This window comes from Pelodiscus sinensis, chromosome 6 (genome assembly GCF_049634645.1).
Source record: "Pelodiscus sinensis isolate JC-2024 chromosome 6, ASM4963464v1, whole genome shotgun sequence".
In the NCBI taxonomy this organism is placed as follows: Eukaryota; Metazoa; Chordata; order Testudines; family Trionychidae; genus Pelodiscus; species Pelodiscus sinensis.
In genome coordinates, this window is record NC_134716.1 from 38,400,974 (window position 1) to 38,420,547 (window position 19,574).

At 42.6% G+C, this 19,574-nt stretch overlaps 1 long non-coding RNA gene across 2 annotated transcripts in view; it reads left to right on the forward strand.

The window, feature by feature from the left end:
- Positions 1-1,480: 1,480 nt before the first annotated feature.
- LOC142829847 (uncharacterized) overlaps positions 1,481-19,574 on the forward strand; it is a 173,636-nt gene continuing 155,542 nt past the window's right edge. For both annotated transcript variants that reach the window (XR_012904703.1, XR_012904704.1), the window contains exon 1: positions 1,481-1,651. This is a non-coding gene — a long non-coding RNA (uncharacterized LOC142829847). The remainder of the gene's footprint in view (positions 1,652-19,574) is intronic.

Consider the following 19,574-nt stretch of genomic DNA (forward strand, 5'->3'; position numbering starts at 1 on the left):
CCTACATTACCCCGCTAGTTCGAACTAGGAGGGTAGTGTAGACATACCCTTAGAGATTAGGATTGGGAATAATGACTCTGTTTTCTAACCATGACTGTGACATTAGGCAAGTTCATTTCTGTGTCTGAATTTTCCCATCTGCAAAATGAGAATAATACCCACATTTGAGAGATCTTGGGATCAGAAAGCACCATGTCATTCCTGATTATTAGCATTATTATTTGACTACATATCTTAAGACGTGTGATTCAAGGCCTTCTCTAGCTTTAACAGTAAGAGGTAGTATGTTGAATCGCATGATGCTTTGATTTTTGTCACACACACAAATCCTGTTAAGAATCAAACTTTACAAAAAAGTGGAAGAGTATAGAACAGGAGTGGGCAATAATTTTTTGCCGGGGGCAACTTAACAATTTTTTGAAGTGGGCCCCATGCTGCTCTGAAAGGGACAGAGCCTCAAAAGGAAGGGATGGGGCCAGGATGTTTTGGGCTTCCCCACCCAGAAACCATGATTGGTCTGGGGTTGAGCCCCTTTGCCCCCCCTCTTCCCACTAAGTTCCCATGCCCCTGGCAGTGGGATGAGACTTCCTGTGCTCCCTTACCCCTGCCCCCAAGCTCTGATTGGCCTGGGAGAGCATGTGAAGCTTCTTCCCGCCCTGCCAGGAGTGTGTGATGTGCTCCTGGCAAGGCACAGGAAACTTCATGTGCTTCCCTGCCCCCTAATTGGCCTGGGGGCAGGAGAATGGAAGGTCCACTTTGGGCCAGATCCAGCCCGCAGAGGCCCTTTTGCTTGCCCCTGGTATAGAAGGTGCGGTGGTGAGCATTCTCTATTTTTCTTTTGCAAATAATTTCTTAAAAAGTCCTTAGCTGGTCAAGAATACGTTCTTTGCTATCTGTATTTCCCACCTTGTGTCTGTATTGAAGCTCACTTTTTTTTTTTTTTTTGTGCTGCTTCCAACCTGCATGCTGATGCTATATCTCATTTTCCCCTGTACCCCCGAAAGGATCTTCTCAGGTTTTTTTCTATTGGAAGCTGCTATATTTTACAGAGTGCTTGTGTGTTCCTTCACATCATTTGATTGACAGTGTTTGTAACGAGAATTGAGGGAGTGCCAGTTGCCAATGTGAATACATTCTGATGGCAAGGACTGTAAATGAGAATTGGGAAACTGACGCACTTCTTGAACCTGCTCCCTCCATTCTTTTAATCATAAAATCCGGTTCCTAAAGGTGCCCCCTCCAGTGCCCACTGTGCAAATCTGTTTTCTCGTTCAGAAAAAAGGAAAATGAAAATATTTCAGGGAAAGCTGACTGCTTTAACGAACTTTAAAGGTTAGCCCCAATGCTAGTTAGCATAACTATTCATGCCTCTCCATCTATTGAATGACTCAGCTGAACATGCACACAAAAGCAGAACTTAAAAAACCCCACCACCCTGAAAGCCAGCATTAATAATTCATAAATACTGGAGGCTTCTGACTATTTTTTTTCAGTGAATTGGAAGCGTGTGTGGAACTGAATTCTGGTGGTGTTTATCTTCAAAAGCTCACTGACTGACCCTGCCCAAGAATGTTCATGTTTCCATAAGTGGAGATACCAAAATGTTGTGTATATTCATCCCCTTAAAGCGGTTCTTTGGATTAGTTCTAAGGTACGGCTTTTCATGAAATGTTTAACTGATGGTTTTTATATTTGAATTTCACAAGCCTCTGCAGGCCATAAAGAACTCCAAATTCTGCCGTAATCCTCTGTTACGAAGTAAATCAGAATTTTTGAACAGATTCCAGATGCCAATTGTAGTATTAACGAGGATATCCACTCTCCTTGTCTGCCTCAGCTGGATCAAAAATGAGGTTGTTCTTGACAGGTTAACCTGTCTTAAATGTTTTTCTTTTTTGTAAATTAAAATTTAATTATTAAATCTTCCCATTGAAGGCTGAAGCTATTAACATTTTTCAGAATTAGCCATTTTCATGGGAACCAGCTACAATGAATGCTGCAGCTGTTGCCTGACGACAAATTGATTTTAGTCAGTAGTTATGAAGGATCAAAATGCAAGCTTTCAGCAATTAAGAAGGTTTAGTGAAGTACTCCAACAGAGCTGATGGAATTGAAAGAGGCTATATATTTTGGTGCTAACTCATCTATTCTAGAGACAGCAAAACATGGACTCTCCCTCCCCATAATTAATCCACACTAAAGATGGACCCACATGTGACGTTAGCGATTGTGAGGCATCCAAGGTTGTAGGGCAGGTGGTGACACAACCACTCACTAGACTGACTGCTCCCTGGTGTGTGACACATACCTGTCACACACCAGGTCTGTGTTATGATATAAAATTCATTGCTGACAGGAGTAGAAGGAAAAGAAATAAGAGGGAAAAGAAGTAGGAGAGGGGAAGTCCAAGATACTAGCCCTGATTCTCCTCTTGAATTATATTGGCTTTACACTTGTATTGGCTTTGATCAAGCTATTTCTGTTTTTCACTGTTATAAATGAGAGCACAGTCAGGACTGCTCTCTTTAGTCAATGACCATTGCTTTAAGTGGAAAGTATATTTTCATACCTGTTATGAGCTAATAAGGGGAAAGAACAGTGAAAGCCTATAGTGTGAATGTGTTATGCAGCAAAGTTTGCTCTTCCTGCAATTAAAAGTGTTGTTCTTGTTGTCTGAAATATTTTTGTGGAATTTTTCCAGGTTTTTCATCAAAAACACAATTTTTTTTCTTAAACCAGCTTTGAAAATTGAAAAAATATAGAAAATAAAGGGGTTTTGTTTGTTTTTTGAAAACTGGAGAAAAAATTAAACATGAATGTTTTTGGTTAATATTATGTTGAACACAAAAACCTTTTTTCAGCAAAATAACATGTTCAACCACATCTAATTTATGAATTTGCTCCTACAACCTGTGAAGACCCCTTTCCCATGCCTACCAGTCTGCGGGAGGTACTCTGCATCACACAAAACTGGGGCCCATAAGAGCTGAACTCTTTGTAATAGAAAGTCAGTTGAAATGATTGACCTTGGACATGGATGTGCTTTGTGTAGGCAGGTATTTTTCAAAATCGAATTTTGCCCTCTCAGGACATATCAGCAGAATTGTGTGATGTGTATGTGAGGATGGAGTGTTGGTTGCATGATAAATCCAAAGAGGAGTTTTGAAAAAGCATCCTACTCATTCAGGATGAGGTTTAATAAAGAGAAATGCAAAGTGCTCCACTTAGGAAGGAACAATCAGTTCCATACATACAAGATGGGAAGCGACTGTCTAGGAAGGAGCATGGCGGAAAGGGATCTGGCCTTAAGTGTGAGCTGTTGATGACTATCAGATCTATAAGAAGCCATTGACATTTTTGAGGAATGTGGAAATGGGTGAGGGGCAATTTTAAATTATTTGGTTTTTTTTTTTTTTGGTTCACATCTGCAGTCAAGCTTTTTGTTTTTGCTTTATTTTCTGCAATAGTATCTTCCTTGTATTTATCCTTTTATCTGTTATATAGATTTGTGTTAAAGTTGGAATAATAAACCCATCCATGTTTTGCCTCTCGGGTGCAGTATGAGGTAGATTGGGTAATGTTGCCAATCAGTTGATTGCACATTGAATTTCAGTCTTTGCTACTTCCAATTTGTGTCTCCCAGGTTTTTTACCTACTTAGCCAACTGAGAAACCTTTTTGGTTTCTTTTCTCCTGTCTTGTATGATTCAGATGTTCTTTTGTGGCACTTTGCTCATCTGTCTCCGTGAAAATACCAAGCAGCAGTTTTGTTCTAAGTCTGACAGAAGCATGTGGGTGGGTGCGATGCACATACGCTTTTGCATATGTCTCTGGTCTAATTGGGTTGTATTCCAAGAACCTTCTTTTTGAGCAAATAGTGATGACCAGTTGGACTTGTCAAGCAGTTTTAAACCTAAGGGGAATATTGGGTAGTAGTGAAGTGTATGAATTTTTATCCTTGAATTAGTGGGGGAAAATGTTCCCTATTCTGAGAGGATGTCCTTTCTGTCCTTTTTGAGCAGTGTGCCAGATTAAGAACTCAAGTAAGTGCCTCTTTCCTAGAGGCATTGACAAGGCAGGGCAGATTCACAGTCACAGCTTACTGTTGTTGCAAAATATGCATGCAGCCCCATGCATTTAAAAGATACCTGCCCTTCCTGGCAAGCTTATATTCGAAGTAAGACATGACAAATACAAGGCAAAATCTAGGACAGCGGCTGAGGAAAGGATGTGCATGTAGGGATTGTTATTATTAAGGATGAGGTAGATTTTAAGTTAGGATTTGAAAGGAGAGAGAGAGAGGGCAGTTGGCTGGCTAAGGAGAGCAAAATGACTTCAGGCTCAGGTGATAGCAAGATGTCACACCAAGGGATTCCCCCAGTCAATTAAGAGGCAGATTCCTTTTTGGCTGTTGATGCTTTCCACATCTCCTTCAACCCCAATTCCTCATACATCACTGGCTGCTGACATTTGCCATGTATGTGTGTTGAAGATCGATGAGGCAGGGACCTTTCCTTCTTGATTGTAAGCGATCATGCCCACTTATGCACTGGTTGTCGGGCGTGCTGAGTGCCTGAAGCAACCAGAAGTTTGGGCTGCATTTGTGAATGTTCAGCATTTGGAAAATCGAATCTGAAATAATCATGATAAATGAAAGGGGCTGTAGCTTCCAGTTAATTGGATGTTTCTCTGAGGCCGCTGAGATGACTGACACTTGGGTTTAGGGTTGCCAGCTGGTTTAATCAAAAATACTGAACACTCCTCCCTTCCCCGCCCCCAAAAAAACACTGTTGAGGGGGGAAAAAAGGAGGAGACCAAAGTTGCTGAGCGCAAAAAAAAAAAAAAAAAAAGACCCTGACCGTTATTAAGCAAAAAAATGGGGGCAGGGGAATGCTGGGCCTGGTTGCTGAGTGTGGTAGGGTTGCCAGGTGTCTGGTATTTTCACTTCCTGGCAGGGGGAAAAAATATTAGAACATACCGGATGTTTTAGGTGTCTGGTATTTTCTAATTTTTTTTTTTTTTAACGCTGGACAGGAGGCGAAAATACCAGACTGTCCGGGTCAATACCAGACACCTGGCAGCCCTACTTGGGTTAGCGTAGCAGAGGGGTGAACAGCCACACTGCACAGCCACACCCTAGTTCCTATAGCCTAACTGGTGCTACGTACACCAATGTGCATCAGTAAGATTTCTGGGAAGTCAGTAGGATTTCCAATGACTATTTGGACTGCAGTAAGCTGCGCTGCTGATTCATTCCCAGTGATCTGCTGTTTTCTGAGTACATGGAGAATTGTGGTAGGGCATTCAGCACTGGAATGACTTACTCTGCATCCTCCCTACAAACTGAGTGGGCTAAGCCTGAATTGAAAGCAGCACCCATGCTCCAACCTGTAATCTTGCCAATTTGAGTTTAAAACACCACCAATCCTGGGTGAGAGAGCATTCCGTGAGAGCAGCACGGCAGTTGGTGGAGTACTTGTAAGAACAAAACAACGACCTTACTGGCTTAGGCTAATGGTCCTTCTAGCCTATTATCCTGTCTTCCTATAGTTGATAGTGCCAGCTGCTTCAGAGGCAATTAGCAAAACAAAGCAACTGTTGAGTGATCCATCCCAGCCATCTATCCCAGTTTGACAGACAGAGGTTGAGAGACACCCCGAGTGAGGGGTTATGTCCCTGATCATATTGGCTAAGAGCCACTAGTGGACACATTCTCCAGGAACTTTTCCAGTTCTTTTTTTTTTAAACCCACTTGAGGTTTTAGCCTTCACAGAACTCCATGGCAATGAGTTTCACAGGCTCATTGTATAAGAAATTCTTCCTTATGTTTGTATTTAAACCTTCTGTCTATTTACTTAATTGGGAGACCCCTGGTTCTTATGTGATGGGGTAAATAACTATTCCCTATTCATATCCTCCCTACCATAATTTTTGTAAACCTCTGTCACATAGTCCGTTACTTGTCTCTCTGTTTCTAACATGAACAGTCCCAGGTTTTTTAAATCTCTCTTCCATATGGCTAATCATTTTTGTTGTCTTCCTCTGTACTATTTCTAAGATATTTTGAGATGGGGGCGGAGGGGGGGATTCAGGGGAGGGGGCTGGTAATATGCGGGGTGTAGGAGTCAGGGCAGGGGGAATGGAGATAGTGCTGGAGGTGGGGGTAAAGGAGGCTGGAGGCAGAAGAGGGTGCAAGAGTGAGGGCTGGAAGTGAGAAGGGTCCCATCCAGCATAGACCTTTTCTCGCCATGGAAGATCATTCGGACCCCTTTATGTGGTCAGTCTGTCTCACAGCCAGCATATGTAGCACTTCACAGCTCTTGCAACTGTGGACTTTATTCAGCTACATCAGACTTTAGGTGGTGATTCTATTTTTTTTAAATTTATCTCTGACCTCTTTACTGCTTAGCCGAGGCTTGATCCTCTGAGATCATGAAGGTCTTCAACCCCTGCTGACTTCAATGGGAGTTAAGTACCTTCCATACCCTGGCTGGATCAGACCCTTCATTTCTTATATTTCATCACCATTTCTGTAAATAAAATGATTACAACCACTTATTTGCAACTGCATCAAAATGCAGGATACCAATGGGTGTAGAATTACCCACCCCCCTCCCGCAGAAGGACCTGAAACATGCACCACATGTGTACCTGTATTCTTATAAAGTGATGATAGTATATGAGGGACCTGATTGTTGGACTTCTGGTTCCTAGGGACAGGGATGTCCTTAGGTTTTATGGGGCCCTATGCAGTATTGGTAGCCCTATCCTCACTGATAGTCTGGGTTAGGGGTTGATGACTTATTTTTAGACGTGATTTAAAAAAAAATAATATTCAGCAACACGCTAATTGTGGTGGATTTACAGGCGCAAGGGCCCACCACACGGCAGAGGTGTGGGGCCCAGCGAGCCCACCACCTTAGTTTATCCATGGAAGATGGACTTAAGGGCACAAGCTTCCACTCTCTGGCATGAGGTTGGGCCCTAGCGACCCCACCATCTTAAGAGTCTTGTGGGACCCCTGGCTTCCCTTAGCCTCCAAGTTCTGATCCCTTCCTGGGTCCTGATAATGATAGCATCTGCCCTCTAGGCCAGCTGACCGGCAGTACTCACTAATCAATGGGAGTGTAGGGCGGCGAAGGAAGGGGCTTTAGGGGGTCCTAGCCCGGGGCCCTAAGGGTTCAGGATGTTTGACCCCTACCTGGCTAATGGGGTTCCACCCTGAAGCGTGTCAGCCCACAGGTGCCAAAAATGCTCTGTCCCGGGCTGCTTCCTATTCCCCTCCTGCACAGTGATCCCTCTGAGTTTGTCACGGAAGCTTACCAGTCCGCTGCTGCCTACGGTTCCCTCATCACGATCCCGGCCTTCTGGGGAACGCTGACCTCTCCTCCACCAGGACTGGGTAAAGAGTTCCCAACAAGGCTTCCTGTGACTCCTGCCCTGCGAGCCTTTTCCCCAGGGCCTTTTCAAGCATCCCGCTGCGGGACGTTGCTCCACCCACTCTGCATCCTGCCGCTCTGGGGGGTTGCGGGTTTGTGTTGGGCCCCGCCCCTGCGTGCTGCAGCCATCTGTTGGCGGCACGGTCCCAGTGGTTGGCAGTCACTACTCTCCAGTGCTGCGTCGCTCAGCCCCCTTGCTGGATGAACAGCCAGGGTCCTGCTGGGCTTAGTGCAGGATTCAGAGAGCCCATCACACTAATGAAATAGTTTAAATTCTGATTTGAAACTAAGGTCCAGTAGACTAAATCCGCAAATTCAGAAACTGACAGTATATACCTGGAGTTGGCAAGTGCTTTTTAAGTTGGCTTCATTACCACCTAAATTACTCTTTTCATGGATTCAGTGTTTTGCTAATAGTTCTGGCAGGCTTTTTCAGTTAACTTGATCCTCTCCAGAGGAAGCAGGGCCACAGACTATAGATAGGAAGAGGAGGTAGATGTACAGTAAGATCCAGTGGTGCCCCAAATTTTTGGATGCCCTGCACAGCTACATATTCTGCATATGGGTAATGATGCCCCTACCTAGGGAGAGGTAATTTGCGACAGTGGAGGAGAAGCCATTACTGATGGCTACATCCAAAGTGAAAGAAGAAAATCAGAGACTACTCTGGAGATGGACTTCTTGTTGAATTTGCTCTGCCAAAGACCCATGTTGTCTGAAACTGCATGCAGTGTACTTAAGTTTTAGAGCATGATTTTGCCAGGATGTCTTTCCACTAAGCTGTATGTGAACACTGTACTTCTGTCTTGCCAATCATGCATACCACTCATTTGTTTTCCTTCCTGTCCCTTATCCCCTTTTTGCAACAAGCCACTGACTGAACCTCTCTCCACCTGTGTGTCTGTGATGACCATAATGGTCCCTTGCCTGTTTTTAAGCAGTTTGGCAAGGACAGTGTATGAATAATATCAGAAACATCTCTAATATAACTTTAGTGACCATGTGAGCCATTTCCCCATCATTTTGATGTTCTCCCCCACTTTCTTTCTAGGCTAGAAAAGGGATTGAATACCTGCTCTGATCTTCTCCACAGATAATAGAAAGGTAATTCTACTAGCTGCTCAGATAATTCATCAGAGTAGATTTGGAATCTTCTGTTGGAGTCTAACATAGTATTATGTAATATGTAAGAGCAAATAAACAAAAATAATTCAGCAATATTGAGTTTCTAGAGGCTAACCACTCCAAAAGCTCTGGTTTAATAGTTTATGATGTCTAGAGAATTCCTGAGTGGAATTATATACTTATTGCACAGTGGCTTTAATTAAATCATTAGAATTTTGCCTCTGTATGGGGAATAGCATTAATACTGAAGTAATGTTGACACATTACCTTACTTGGTTTAAAAACTTCCAGTGGTTGCAACATACTTCTTACACTCCCCCTTTTTAAAGAAACGTCCATTCTCCATTGCCAGGTAACTATTTGTACTGCTTATGGTGGTAAGATTTTTCAAAACTGAGAGCTGAATTCTGGCTGTCAGGAACAAATTAACATAACTTTTGATGTGTTTTTTGTGCAGTGTTCCGGGTACATAATCACTCATATTATTCCAACCTGGAGCAGTAATAGTCCGGTGACAAATGAAATAAATACATTGCCTTCAAAAATTTGTTGGCTACCAATGTGAATTAATCAGTTACTTCACATCCATAATATTTTTTATACAAAGACAACAGTTTCATCATGACCCTAAACAATCCAAGCAAGGGACTATATTTCATTTCTTATGTATCTCAACAGTTATGGGTCACTAGTCATGCAGGTACCAATATGTGGGTTGTGGTGGCAAGTGGATCGGGGCAATCTGAGCTGAAAATACAATTAAGAACATGCTACTTGATCTCTATTCCCCTCCTCAGAATACCGTTCCCTGGGGTTTTTTGGGAGCCAGATAATTTGTATTGCTTTGTTCCTTTCCTATCTATGTCAATTTTTTCATATGTGCAAGCCACAAGGAACTTGGCCTTCGAAGTGCAGATTTACTTCTTGAGACTTGTGAAGTGGTATCCAAGGCCATGTTTTAGTTTGCAAAACATGCCAGGTAAGATTTAAAGGCTATCCTGCCTCATCTCCCCACACCCTCCTTTTTATTTGCCCCAGTGAGCTGTGTTACCTGACCTGCTGTTTGGTTTTAGTGTGATGAAAAAGATGCATTGTGAATTCCAAAATGTGTGACCAATCAGCTAGCAGCACTTGACTTTCCACCCAATGGCATTCAGATGTTTGTTTTAAACAGAGAGACTTATTTTTATTCTCATTGGGAAATACTGTACCATCTCACTCACCTGTGGGGTTTTCTCTTCATTAAAATGGTTTAACTGGTATTCTCATTAAGTATAATTCCTTCCAGAGGCTTCTTTGTTCCTTTATTTATGGTGGATGCATTGCTACCAGTTGTGCCATGACAGACTATTAACGGGCTCTGACGTTCTGATCACTGGGTTTGTGGACAAAGCTGGCTATTATCACAAATTTCACAGGAGATCATTTCTTGTCTTCCCACAGGGAAAGTCATAAATCTTTCTTAAAAACTTTCACATTAAAATATTTGTGACTAAATGGTATGATTGATCTTTTTCCGTTCATTTGGACCTATGGCTCTGAAGAATTCTAACATGGTTTAGCTTACTGAATTATGAACATATCACCTAGGCTAAGATGTTTCAGAAACAAAAAAGCTTGGTGTCTAAATCTGAACTTGGGCACCTTAAGTGGCCTGATTCTCAATGTTCTGAGCACTCCACAGTATTGGCAGTTGCTGCAGGATGTGCAACACTTTTGGAAATCAGGCCACTTAGGCTTCTAATCTACATATAGGCACCTATTTTAGCCCAAGATTTTAATTTTTGACAGTTTGCTCCCTCAGGCTCATCCATTTGACAATGGATACAGCATTTGCAGGCCTCTTGGTGAAGTTTTTTTGTATTAATGTTGCCTGGTTTCCTTTATGCTTCTGTTGCTTCACAATTGATTGCTTATCTAGATGACGCAAGCACCAAAACATGCAGGCAAGAATTAAAGGCCATCTAGCCTCCTCTCCCCAATCCTTCCTTCTAATTTGCCCCAGTGAACAGAGTTCCCTGACATGCTGTTTGGATTTAGTGTGATGAAAAAGATGCGTTGTGAATTCCAAAATGTGTCACCAATCAGCAAGCAGTGCTTGACTTTGACAAAATGCTTTCCTGTGAAAGGTTTGTCATATCTTTTGTTAGTCCCTCCTCCCCCTTGTGGTTTTTTTTTTTTTTTTTTTAGTGTTTATTCCCCTGCATGGCTTTATCAAGCAGCAAGCTAATTTAAATAATTGTACAGTCATTTAGTTAATGTGTTCTTTTTTAAACTTGCCTAACCACAGCAAATGTAGTTTTGATGGCAAAAGAACCCCTTTTATGTAACAGCACTTTTTCTTCTTCCCTCCTCCCCCCATCTCCGCCTGCAAAACAAATGCAATGCAATTATTTTACTGCCGAGAAATTAGCTCATTTGCAAATGCCACCCTGGAACACAAGAAGAATGGCATTTATTGAAGCACTAATAAAGGCACCATGTTAGAATAATTTTATGCTGACGGCCCCACAATCACTCAATATTTTAAGAGCTGTCATCACACCAGCATGAGCTGCATGCAAAAGTACAAATTTATGCTGTGACATCATGGCACTAAGAGTATAATTGGAATAAAATTACAATGCTTCACTCTGGCATTCACCGGTGAAGCAGAGCACTTTACATGCCCACCCCAGGTTGATCCTTTGCTATGCATCATTGTGCCACATATTCTGTTAACACATGAAGTATCATGACACAGATTTCTGAAGAGCTCGTTGTGTCCTTCAGGTATTTCCAGAGTGAGCTTTCAGTAGGCACTCAATGACCTGTGGTGTTAATATACACTACGCTGCACACTAGCAGAAAGCTTAAAGAATCACAAATCAGTAAAAGCCACCATTTTAACTCTTTAGATATGGATAATTAAGCAAGCAGTCACTATACAATGGCTGAGGACCTAACAGTATCATTTTTTAGTGAGTTAATAAATTCCATTCATGGCCTGTGGTTAAATGCTAAGCTTTAACAAATGAGCACATTTGCATAAGAATTGACTTTAAAATTCAACCTTTTGACTTTTACTACATCTTTAACTGGAGGGGGAAAAAAACTCTGACAATAGATGTAGGTGAGATATGGGAAAGTGCAGTGAATTACATGTCATGTTTAGACATAATATTCTGCTTGCAATCTAACACTTCCTTACTGGCCTACAAGTCTTTTCAGCATAATCAGACAAGCTTTGCGCAGCGGAAGAAGTAGAGAGTCTGATTCTAGTTTTCATTACCCAGTCAGTAGACCAGATTCTAATTATGCTGACCTTCATTTCAATCCGGCATAACTCTCAGCCCTGTTTATTTCGAAATAACAAATGGAGCGTCCTCTCTACCAAGCCCATTATTTCAAAATAAGGGTCTGGTTACAGGCAGTCCCCAAGTTACGCGGATCCCATTTATGTCTGATCCGCACTTACGAACGGGGCTTTCTCGCCCCGGAGCTCGCAGGCAGCGTGACCGCCCAGAGCGCAGCGGTCCCGCCACCTCGACCTCCGGGGCGAGAAAAGCTGCTCCGGGTGCCCCTGGTCTGCTGGGGACCGTCTCCAGCAGACCAGAGACACCTGGAGCAAAGCCGGGGAGGCGGAGGGGTCCCGCGCCTCTGAGGCTTTGCTTTAGCAAAGCCGGGGAGGCGTGGGACTCCGCCGCCGCTGCGGTTTGCTCCCCGTGTCCCTGGTCTGCTGGAGGGGGGGGGGGCGCAGCTAGTGTGCCCCCCCCCCCCCAGAAGACCAGGCTTTTGTTGTGGACCCTGGGGTAGAGCAGCTAGGGTGCTGCCGGGTTGGTCCTGCAGGGACCTACCTGGCAGCCCAGCTGTTCTGTCCCAGGCTCGAGATTCAGCCGCTGTTGAAACTGATCAGTGGCTGATTCCAGGAAGCTGGGGGCAGAGCAATTCTGCCTCCAGCTTCCTGTAGTCAGCCCCTGGTCAGTTTCAGCAGCAGCAGCTAAATCTGGAGCCAGTTCTGACTTACATACAAATTCAACTTAAGAACAAACCTATAGTCCCTATCCTGTATGTAACCCGGGGACTGCCTGTATTTCAAAATCTGTACTCCTGCTTTTCTGAGGGAGTAAGCTTAATAACTCCCGAATATTTGAAATATTTTGAATGTGGTTATTTCAAAATAATTTCCTCGTGTAGACATACCCTCAAAGTCCATGTAATGTTACTGGTTTTAAAAACCTGTAAATGAGATCAGAATCTGGTTATGGGCATGGAGGAGAGAATGAGAAGGCTGTGGGGTAGGGTTGTAACCATAGAAATGTAGCTTAGAACAGTGGCTTTTAACCTTTCCAAACTACTATATCCACTTGCTTACACTTGTATTTTTATGTCTGTCTGTCTTTTTTTTTTTTTTTTTTTTTTTTTTTGGTATCAGAATGCTGCCACTGAAAAAAATACATACATTCTCATTTTTACCATATAGTCTACTATATATTTGAGAGTTTGTCCATCTGTTCAAGAACTCCTCCTAAACAGCGAGAACTAGGACCATGAAATTGCATTTACAGCTTCGTCTTATCATAACTTAAAGCAAGGTAAGGGTTTGGTTGTGCCAGGAAACTGGGATGTGCCTGAAATGGGATTGCTTCTCATAAAACCATAGAGAGAAGAGACAGAATCATCAATCAGGTGAAAGGGGCTGGCTGGGGGCGTGTTCCTGCCCATCTGGGACTGTGCTAGCCCTGAGCCTCCCATCCCCCAGGCACCCTTTACAGAGTGGGGAGGGAGGGGTTGAAGCCTCCTGGTTCATACAAGGGTATTGCTGGCTGTTCCCTATCATCAGGGAGTGAGGGGAAAGTGCACAGTTTGCTGCATTCCTCACTTTGGCTCAGGAACGTAAGTGGCAGATGAACCGAGACCTGCCCCAGCTGGGGAACATGCACCTCTCCCCTATCTGTGCACACTGGAGCTGCAGCAACTATGGAGAGGTGTGTCTCATCTGACTTCAAGTTGTTGTGGTAGGAGAGGGCCAAGGTAGTCCTCTCCCTGGGTCAATCAGCCTTTCATACTGAACGCCTCATCTCCAGCTTCACCCCAGAGCAATGACTGAAATGAAGCATGTACATTTTTATTTTTATTTTTATTTTCCAAAAACAAATTGAGTTAAGGACCAGAGCAACACCAGGTAAATCTTCTAGTAATAAAATAAAGCAACTGGAATATAAATATTGTACTTACATTTCAGTGTGTTCTATGTAGATCAGTATAAACAAGGCAGTGTATGAAGTCTTAGCCTGTACCGCTATTGCCAGCAGTTTTACATAGCCTGTTATAAAACTAGTCAAATATCTAGATGAGTGGATGTATTCCCTGGCAGAACTCTGCATGACACTGGCCCCTAGTAGTGTCATTACGGGTGTTGGTGAGAAGGCTGCAAGTAGTTTTTCTATAACACTTTAAATTTAAGATCCTTAATATATTTAATTATGCTTAAAGTTGAACAAATAACTGTTTTTTTGTCTCACTGGCAGTTGTGAAAAAATCAGTTTGTGTGTAAAGAAAAATTGAAAATGCTGGGAAATTTAAAAAGTCCTTTTCTAGTTCAACAAAACATTTCATTTGACATAGAACTGTTTTTTGTGGACATTTGTTAGAGATCCCGGATGACTGGAAAAAGCCAAATGTAGTGCCCATCTTTAAAAAAAAAAAAAAAAAAAAAAAAAAAAAGGCAAGAAGGACAATCCAGGGAACTAAACACCAGTCAGCCTTACCTCAGTCCCTGGAAAAATCATGGGGGGGGATCCTCAAGGAATCCATTTTGAAGCACATGGAAGAAGGGAAAGTGATCAGGAATGGTCAACATGGATTCACCAAGGGAAAGTCTGACCAATGCCTGACCAATCTGATTAGCTTCTATGATGAGGTAACGGGCTCTGTGGATATGGGAAAGTCAGTGGATGTGATATACCTTGACTTTAGCAAAGCTTTTGATATAATCTCCCACAATATTCTTGCCAGCAAGTTAAGGAAATATGGATTGGATAAATGGACTAAGATGGATAGAAAATTGGATAGTCTGTCAGGCCAAATGGGTAGTGATTAATGGTTCGATGTCAAGTTGGCCGTTTTAGCACAGAGGCTAGAGCACTCATCCAGGATGTGGAGAACTGGATTCATTCCCCCTGCACCAATGTGGGGTGGAAACTTTTAATCATTTGACTGGAAGTGGACCTTGACAGGTCATCTAGTGCAGCCTCCTACACTGATGTCAGGACTAAGATCTATATACACCAGGCGAGGGCAACAAGCAGCCTGTAGTTCAAACACAGTTAGTCAGGGTTAGCAGCTGATGGGTCACCAGATGCTCACAGTTCTTATTGGCCATGTCTCACCGTTTCCAAACAATGGAAGCTGGGGGAAGTGGGAAAGCGATGGCCCAGCCTACATTGCTTCCTGAAGTTCCCATTGGCTGGAAACGGCCAAAGGGAGCTGTGAGTGGCTGTACCTGTGGATGCTTGGGTAAATAAAGCATCTGGCAGCCTGCCAGGAGTTAACCCTGGTGAATTGCGTCCAGCCCATGAGCTACTTATTGACTACCTCTGATCTACACTGTTTCTGAGAGGCATTTGTCTAACGTATTCTTAAATCTTTATTGATGGAGATTACACAATGTTCCTGGCAGTTTATTCCAGTGCTTAATCACCCTGACAGGAAGTTTTTCCTAATGTCCAACCAAAGCTTGAACTTGGCTCTCCCATCTCCCAAAAGTGTGCCCTTCCCACTGGGCAATGGGTTATTCTCAGAATTGTTGGTCTCAATCTATTGATGCTTGTATGCTTTGCATGATGCATTCAAATAACCATTGAGCCAGAGAGAGCATTTGTGGGAGTGAATCTCAAGCCTGCTGGTCAGAGCACTGGCCAGGGAGGTGGGACACCTGAGCTCAGGACCTTACTTATATCAGGCAGAAGGGAGAAATGAACCCAACTATCCCATGTCCCAAGTGAGTGCCCTGACCACTTGGCTAAAAGTTTTATGTGAGGTGTTGGGGACGCACATGTCACTTTGTGAAAGAGTCACAAGGGAATTTTGGCAGCAATCTGCCCCACCTACTCTCCCAAGTAAAAATTTTTTGGATCAAAATGATTTGGTAAATTCGTGTCAAATGGGCAAATCACTTTGGATTAACTAAAATTGTTTGAAGTTTTGCCCAGCACCAGTTATGCTTTTAATGAGACTGAAACTGTAAGTTAACTGCAAATAAATTGATTATTAAAATCATGTTTGCTAAGGTCTGTTTAACAAAATATAAATATCTTGACAGATAAATGTTCTAGGCAGCTGCCCCTTCACTATTGCACTCATTTAGGGTAGGGGCATGGTCCAAGGAGTTCTATCTCCTTATGCATCAGCAAAGACTATGCTCCCAGTTCATATCTGAGAGGGTTTCTAGTTGCTGGATGCAACCTAGGATAGGGTTGGGTCCATTGCACAAAGAGCAGAATCATCACAGTGGGAAGAGCATATTTCACTGTTTCAAGGAACATCTCAACTCTTCTGAGTGTTTTCTCAGTGCTCACTAAAGTGTTTCGGTTGCCTCAGATGCTACTGGCTCAATCCTCTGGACTGCTAAGGCCACATCACAAGGTAGCTCTACATTGACTTTATGAAACCACTGGATAATTTCTCTTACTTGGAGAAACTCTATTCAGGTGAGTGGTGTGATTCTGACGCCTGCTGCACAACTCTGCCTCCCTCCTCCAACTCCTTGATGTAAATGCTAGCATCCGCATTCTGGGAAGGAGGAGCTATGGGTTGGAAGAGGTGTGGGGAAACAGAACTCCTGTATGCCTGGTTCTCCACAGATGTCCTGTCTAAAACCCCAATGGTGGAAGCGAGAGCAGACCTCTTGCTGGTCTAATTTCCTCCAGCAGGGCAGTTAAAGATAAAGGGTCTGCAAAGTGGAAATATTCAATGAAAAGGATCTCACAGGAAAATGTTGATTCTTTGAAACCAACTTTTTTGCTGGACCTGTTTTGACATGGGCCTTCTAGGGAAAGGTTTCTCAGGTCCAAAATAGAATTTCTGTTAAAAGCCAGCATGTAAGAGAAAATATTAATGGGATAGGAAAACCATTTTGTGTCCAGCTCTAAACGGTCAGAGCACTTCCCATTTCACTATCCCACTAATAAATATGACTGTACAATCTAGATCCCAAACTGTAAAGTGTAGTGTTTATACTGTGTTTTTTCAGTAATCAACAGCAATCTATTTAGCATACACATTGGGAAAGGGGCTGTATAAATCAGCGTTTCTTGAACTTTTTAAGACCAAGGAATACCAAACAATATTTTTTTTTAATGAGGAACACTGAGTATTTTCTTGTTGAGCCTCCCCCCCCCCCCCAAAAAAAAAGGTTTGGAGAAAAGGGTGGTCATTTTGAATTCTGTTGTTCTCCGCGGCACACCTCTGACTGCCTCGTGGCACACCAGTGTGCCGCAGAACACAGTTTAAGAAACACTTGTATAAATAATATGAATGTTGTATCTGATTGTTTGTTTAAAAACATGGTCCTTGTTTAATATTCTATGGTACACTTCCTGAGACACAATAGGGCTCTGATCCGCAGCTCTATTAGAGTAGTTTCGTGCGAGCTCAAAACCCAATCGAGTCATCCAGGGAAGGATCACCCCAGCATAAGGGGAATCTTTCATTGGATGAGGAACTAACCTTGCACAAAAGATAGCCTAGGGCTGGAGCAGTGGAAAGCTGCCCTAAACACCTCCCTTGTCTGAGCTGTACTGTGTGTTCCTTGTCAACCACAGCAAATAATCAGGGCTTAGCTGTCTAGCTACTGAGACAGCTACTTTAAAATGTCACCAAGCTTTTCAGCTAGTATGATATCAGAAGCTGGACATTTCCTGTCGCCTAATGGATTGACCTGGATGCTATTCCCAGCTCTGCACAGAACAACTGAGATGATAATGTTTTCTATAAAACCTGTTGGGGATACTTCTCACGTGTATATCGATGTAAATGTAGCACTTCACATTAATGTCTATCTTTCTTATTTCATTCAGATACAAGCCACAGCCATAAACTAATGGGCACTCAGGTTTCTTTTTTTAACTTGGTCAGCTGTCGTGAATTCCCATTATAAAAACACAGCTCTAGGAGGGACATGGGTTTCGTTCTGTGAGGACCATCCCTGGGAGGGTAAGGTTGCAGGGATCCTGTTCATCTGCCTTCACATGCATTTGCTAGCTCTCCTTGAATGCAAGTGATGAGGGGCTCTGCTAGTGATATTCTGAACCCTATATGGGTCTATCCTGGTGACTGGGACATGACCAAATCTCTCCTGCATGTCTGCTAACACCTGGAAACCAGTTAGGAGGTTGAGTGACTGCTGAGAGTACTACTGCCCCTGCAACTCCACTGAAGTATTCTGCACTATGCCTCAAGCCACTTCTGTTCAGTTGGTACAATTGTACACAAATCCCAAGCTCAGTTAATGTGCATAAAGAAATCATTTAAATTCTAAATACCAAGGAGTGCTCAATGTATAAAAAATGGTTCATGCAGCCTTTCTCCTTACATTTCCTCTTGTGCTCTCTTAATGTTTATCCTCGCGTCCTGTTTGGAACTTGAAAAATGACTTTAATCAGTGAATAGACATGCAAACAAAGAGACTATAGATACATCATTTTGATTGAATTGTCATATTTGTGTTACAAAGAATCTAATCCCATCCTCTCATTTTTGGACGACTTGCCATTCTCCGTTGAATATATGCTGAAATTAACAGTTTGGAGAATATCCAGGGGGCACAAAAATGGGAAGCTCTCCCAGACGTAAAAGGTTGGGAAACATATTGAGGTAGATCTTAAAATAACTGCCATTTTATATACTTTTCTTTACTCTTTTCCCCCCATTTAATTATAAACACATGTTAATTATTTTAAAATGCATATGCCTGGGTATTTATTGTAGAAAAAAATAAACCCAAATGAAATGAATGTTATTGTAAAAGCTATAGAAATAAGTAGCACAAAGCTTTTACTTTCCATGGGCCAGTGGTGCCCATGCCAGACCAGAATGGTTTGTCACAGTAGGTTCTGTGGTGCTCATTAGGAATTATTACTATTTAACACTGACTTGAAGTACCAGAGGCATGTATGTTTTATGTGTTAGCAAAAAGACAGGCAGTCTGCTTTGTATTCTCCCCAAAATATGTTCTGTGGCTTCTGCTTCTCTATCCTCCATAGTCACAGATCCATTAGTTATGTCCCAGTTTCCTGCTCCATCTGCAATATCTGACTTAGTACTGGCCTGTGGGCACTCCCAGGAAGCACAGGACTTGCAGACACTGAAAACGGGGGAAATGTGATTATGAAACTAAAAATAATAAAGTATTTTGTAAACTGAGCAGATTTCCAGTTGATAGGGGCCCATTAGTGTTCATGAAAACTGGTCTAGAAAAACTAAATCAAAGCAAAATCTATTTGCTTTCATCTCAGTTGTGTGCCTTTTCAGAACTGTTAATCTGATAAGAGGAGCACTTCTGTCTTCGGTAAGAATGAACCATTCAGGGTGAAGTGTCCTATACTGTAACAATTGTTCTGCCAAAACCCCTCCAACAGCAGCAAGACATTAGGGAAAGCCCCTGTACTTCATTTAGTAACCTGTAAGCTAGTGCAGAAGACTCTAGGATACTTTCAAAGATGTTCTGGATTAATGATTGTCATAAGCTAAGAAATATAACCCTTCTTGAAATTGTGGCCCTGAGTCACCATTAACATTGAGGTGCCCACATGGATGGTATTATGCAATCATAAATGCAAATTATCATATACAATTTTCCAAGGAGAGATGTTTTTAACAATAAACCAATCTCCTGCAATCCTCTTGTATTTCAGTTCATTTTCCTCACACAACACATTTTGTACTCTGGGATCTGATAAGAGGAAGAGCTCTGATCCTTTCCATCCCTTGCGTCATCCCTCTAGCCACAAAGTACTGGACATGTCTGAAT